We start from the raw sequence: 6000 nt of genomic DNA, 5'->3' as shown, positions 1-6000 counted from the left end.
TTGCGCTCCTTTAATGGACCGGAACCTGGTGGTCCAGAGTCGATGATAAGAAAGTGAAAGAGAGAAAAAAGCTAGTATTTCCTGGTTTATGCAGAGAACCAGTAAAACCCTAGAATAGGGCTTGCACCGCTCACGAAGGCACAGGGCATCCTCTCAAGGAGATCTTGAAAGACCGGGCAGGAGAGTGAGCTTGGCGGGTTTCCACACTCCAGAGAGTTAGCTGGAGGGAGAGAAAGAGAGAAAGATACAGGGATCCAAGTCTCTGGTGGAGCAAGGATGCTTTAATGATTTTTCTGTGAGTGTATATAGGCTGTTATGCAAGGAATTTCTTTTGACAATGATAAAGATCAGAAAACCAAACGTACAGCAACTGTTATCAAGAAAACAAGGAATTAGCAATGGTCATAAGGTCAGAAGACAATCTATATCTCAAGAAAGAGGGTCACGACTAAGCAGTTTTGTAAGGAGAATGTTTACTGAAGGAAATCCACACATGTGTTTTATCTCATGACCTCAGTCCTGGGAGCAGCATGCCGCTCCACTCGTTCCCGTTATCAGGAACTGATAAGGAACAGAGGATTTATGAGAGACAGGAAACAGCACACAGGAATCCTCCTGTTAAACGTTTCCTGACACTATGTTACATGTGTGTAATATTTTTCTACCTCTAAGAAGTATTGCTAAAAATTAACTTGTAAAAGAGCTCTATTTAGTTGGCTTAAAAAAAGTACTTACATAAATTGCTTAGTCAAACAAACAAATGTAGTTGTCTCAGCTAAATGTTTAAGATTTTAAAACCATAAACTCAACTTAAGGACAAAACAGATGATGAAAGTGAATTGCTTGACATATATCAACAGTAAATTTTAAAATAACAGAAGTCTGGACTTGCCTGGTGGCACAGTGAATAAGAATCTGCCTGCCAGTGCAAGGGACACAGGTTTTATCCCTAGTCCAGGAAGATCCCTCTTGCTGGGGAGCAGCTCAGCCTGTGTGCCACAACTACTGAGCCAGTGCTCTAGAGCCCGTGCTCTGCAACAAGAGAAGCCACCACAATAAGAAACCCGGACACTGCAGTGAAGAGCAGCCCCAATTCACCACAACTAAAGAAAGCCTGTGCACAGCAAAGAAGATCTTGCAGACCTAAAAATCATCAATCAGTTAAAAAACAATATAAAGGAAGTCATATATTTAACTTTTTACATTCTTTGCTTCTGTGATTTTTGACACTTGCCTGATTTATCAACAAGAAAAACAGTGTAAGATTATGGCTAGCTATTTAATGACTCATGAAAACTTCACAAATAATCTAAGTATAATTGTTAGAAAACAAATAATACATATAAATGAGATACACGTTTATAAGTGAGCTTTTCAACAATAATTATGTGTTACAATATGTGTGCTTAAAAATAGCTTCCAGTATCATTATGGAAACTTGAAACCTTGGAGTTACACTAAGTAAAGAAATGATGGATATTCATTGACTATCTAGATCATTTTCAAATAAGGGAAAATACTACAATATTAATTATTAAGCATAAGCTTATCTCCTAGGCTTCTTAATTTTTACAGAGGCACTAATGATGTTTAGATTACTAATGTATCCTTTGTCACATCAAAGAATTGTATTATAAGAAAGCATATGCCTCTACAGATTATTGAATGATATATTCATAATTTTGTGAGTCTACTGCAGAATACTGGGATAGACATTAGTATAAATGTTGGTATGGCCACAGACAGTTTACAATTGCTTGCTTCCTAGTTTTCATTGGAAATTAGAGTTACTAATTACTATACAGTCCATGGAATGCTCCAGGCCAGAATATTGGAGTGGGTAGCCTTTCCCTTCTCCAGGGAATCTTCCCAACCCAGGGATCTTCCGCATTGCAGGTGGATTTCTTTACCATCTGAGCCACCAGGGAAGCCCAGGAATGCCGGAGTGGGTAGCTTATCCCTTCTGCAACTGATCTGTCCGACCTAGGAAACAAAGCAGGGTCTCCAGCATTGCAGGAGGATTCTCTACCAGCTGAGCCATAATCAAGGTAAGCAAATAAAAAAAGAAGAAGAAGAAGACAGGAGTTTGAGCAAATTCTGGTTGATAGTGAAGGGCAAGGAAGTTTGGTGTGCCGAAGTCCCTGGGGTCTCAGAGTCAGATACGACTTAGCGACTAGATAACAACAAAAGTAAATGAAACTTCTAGGAATAACAAAAGTACGGAAATGACCTTGTATGTGAAGTATGTGAGGAGAATAAGGTACGTTTCTGTTATGAGGTGTGCAGGATCATTCTTTTTTTAGTATTTGGGAATTCTGTTTTATCTTTGTCTGCTCTGGGTCTTTGCTGCTGCGCGCACGGGCTCTCTCCAGCTGTGCATCGCGGGGGCTGCTCTTCATTGCGGCGCACCGGCTTCTCATCGCGGTGGCTTCTCTTATTGCGGAGCATGGGCTCTAGGGCATGTGGGCTTAAGCAGTTGCGGCTCCAAGGCTCTAGAGTGCAGGCCCGGTAATTGTGGTGCAGAGGTTTAGTTGCTCTATGGCATATGGAATCTTCCCTGATCGGGGATTGAACCCTCGTCCTCTGCGCTGGCTGGCTGATTCTGAAGTCTGAAGGATCAGGGAAGTGTGAAGGCTCATTCTTAAGAAGGAAAAAAGAACAATGATTTTATCCTTGTTTAAAAGTATTTAATGATTGTTTCAAAATACAAAAGAGGAAAATAAAAAAGATGAAACCTAAATGGATTTAGACAGGGGAAGAGGAAGAAAGAAGAACTCTTATCTAGTGTGGTCAAACTGGTGAAAAATAAATGGATTACTATAAGAATTTTAACAATGAGCTTTATTTTTTTTAAATTTTATTGAAATGTAGTTGATTTACGATGTTGCATTAGCTTCAGATATACAGCAAAGTGATTCAGTTATGCATATATATCCTCTGTTCTTTTTTAGATTCTTTTCCACTGTGGGTTATCACAAGATATTGAGTATAGCTCCTTATGCTCTACAGTAGGGCCTTGTTAGTTATCTACAATGAGCTTTAATATCAACAATGTGACTATGCAAAACACGAATTTGATTTTCTTTCTCTACTAAAAGGACAACATTTTCTTGGATTACTGTAAAAGATTTTTCTTTACCTGTTAAGTAATTCATATTGAAAACAAAGATTCTGTTTTTATCCAAATGTTGTCTTTATTGGATCTCTAGGAAAACTGAGTCATCTCAAAGTTATAAGACCTGGAACTTTTTCTTTTATTATGTAACTTACTGTATTTGCCTATAAGATCTTTTACTGTCACTTTGGTTAAACAGGTAACTAAGAAAGTTCATAGTAATCTATGAACTTATTTAAGCAAGTGTTCAAATCTTTGATGTTTTGGACAAGCTTCCCAGAATCAAATTCTAAATTTTACCTCCCATATGCTGTCCCCTCTTGACCCACAGCTGAACTTTATGAAGCTATAAACTCTGGCTGCATGCCTGGTTATGGTTTAGTCGCTCAGTCGTGTCTGACTCTTTGAGACTCCATGGACTGTTGCCCATCCAGGCAAGAATACTGGAGTGGGTTACCATTCCCTTCTCCAGGGGATCTTCCTGACCCACGGACCAAATCCGGGTCTCCTGCATTGCAGGTGATTCTTTACTGAATGAGCCACCACCTGCATGTCTGCTGCTGCTGCTGCTGAGTCGCTTCAGTCGTGTCCGACTCTGTGCGACCCCATAGACGGCAGCCCACCAGGCTCCCCCGTCCGTGGGATTCTCCAGGCAAGAACACTGGAGTGGGTTGCCATTTCCTTCTCCAATGCATGAAAGTGAAAAATGAAAGTGAAGTCGCTCAGTCCTGTCTGACTCCGAGCGACCCCATGGACTGCAGTCCACCAGGCTCCTCCGTCCATGGGATTCTCCAGGCAAGAGTACTGGTGTGGGGTGCCGTTGCCTTCTCCACCTGCATGCCTACCAGTCTGTAATTCAGCGAGGCCTTCACTTCTCACTGTGAGTATATTTTTCTGTATCAGTAAGTGTGAGAGGCAGCATTCTAAGAAATGGCCCCAAGATTTCTGCCTCAGATGTACATCTGTACATCCTCCTTGAGTGTAGGTAGAACTTGTGAATATGACAAAATGCGAATACGATATGATGTTGTATTTCAGAAGGAATTTGTAAAAAAATTTATTTTACTCAAGTATGGTTGCTTTACAATGTGGTGTTAATTTTTAGAAGGGATTTTGTACTTATAATTAATCAGTTAAGTAAAAAGGAACTTAACTAGTGCCCTCCCTGTGACATATTTCTTTTTTTTCATTGATGTATCGTTGATATATCATAGTATATAAATTGGTTGTACAATATAAAGATTCACAATTTTTGGCATTGAAACACGTATATTGTCATATGTGAAACAAATCACCAGTTCAGGGTCGATGCATGTTATAGGATGCTCGGGGCTGGCGTGTGGGGATGACCCAGGGGGAGGATAAAGGGAGGAGGGAGGTGGGAGGGGGGTTCAGGAGGGGGAAGTCATGTACACTCGGGGCGAATTCATGTCAATGTATGGCAAAACCAACCAATATAATATTGTAAAATAATTTGCCTCCAATAAAAAATAAATAAATTTAAAAAAAAGAGTCACAATTTTTAAAGGCTACACTCTATTTGTAGTTATTATAAAACATTGGCTACAGTTTCCATGCTATACAATATATCCTGTAGCATATGTGTGTTGGTCGCTCAGTCTTATCTGACGGCAACACAGAATTCTCCAGGCAAGAATACTGGAGTGAGAAACCATCCCCTTCTCCAGGGACTCTTTCTGACTGGGGGAACCAAGTCCCAATCAGGTTCTTTACCGTCTGAGCCTCCAGGGAAGCCCATCCTTGTAGCGTGTGTGTGTGTGTGTGTGTGTGTGTGTGTGTGTGTTCAGTCACTTCAGTTGTGTCCGACTCTTTGAGACCCTAGGACTATAACCCACCAGGCTCCCCTGTCCATGGGATTCTCCAGGCAAGAACACTGGAGTGTGTTGCCAGGCCCGCCTCCAGGGATTCTCCTCCACCCAGGCACTGAACTTTAACCTGCTTCCGTGCCCTGCACTGAGGGCGGCCTTTACCACTGAGCCGCCAGGGAGGCCCTCTGCAGCACGTCTGTGCCTCGGAATTCCTGGCCTCTGCGCTGCCCCTCCGCTTCTCCACTGTGACCACTGTTTCGTGCTCTGTATCTGGCAGTCTGATTCTTTTTTTGCTACATTCACCAGCAGGCTGTAGTTTTTAGCTCTGCGAAACATTTCTATGTGGCAATTCCTGAAGGGGCATTTACTGATATTAGGGAACCACAGGACAGACTGAAGTGACTTAGCAGCAGCAGGGAACCACAGGACAGACTTAATCAGTCCTAATTCCAGTTATTTGTTCAAATGTAAACTTGGCCATGATCCCACCATATTGCATTTAGTTATCCCTCTCCTTAGGCTCCTTCGGTCTCTGGTCTTTCTGGGTTTTTTTCTTGTCTTTCAGGGTTTTTTCTTGTTTTTTATGACCATGACACCTTTGAAGAAGACCGGTGGGGCATTTGGTAGAATGTCCCTCCATCTGGGTTCAGGTGCTGTTTTCTGGTGGTTAGATTGGGGTTCACAAAGGTGGTGTCCTTGTGAAAGCACGTGATACTGTGTGACTTACTCCTGGTGACGCTAGCCCAAAGCATGTGACCCTCACCTGGACCACATGGTTCAGGGGCTGTCTGCCTGCTGTTTCTGCTCCACTGTGAGTTACATTTCTCACTTTCCCTTCTTTGGAATTGAGTCCCCAAATCCAGCCCATTCTCAGGGTTGGGGTGAGGAGGTGGAATTAAGCTCCACTTTCCGGAAGAGAGACCATCCCCAGTTAGGATTTCACCAACCAGTGTCAAGAGATTAAGTCGGACTTTTGGGAGCAAGTTCTACAAAACCCTCTCAGGAAAGCTGGCTTGTCCCTAGCTTGCAGGGTAAGCCTTACAGATCCAGCCAGGC

The sequence above is a fragment of the Moschus berezovskii genome, chromosome 8 (assembly GCF_049115385.1).
Source record: "Moschus berezovskii isolate FMDL1 chromosome 8, NW_MosBer_1.0, whole genome shotgun sequence".
NCBI classification, from domain to species: domain Eukaryota; kingdom Metazoa; phylum Chordata; class Mammalia; order Artiodactyla; family Moschidae; genus Moschus; species Moschus berezovskii.
This window is presented reverse-complemented; position numbering follows the sequence as displayed.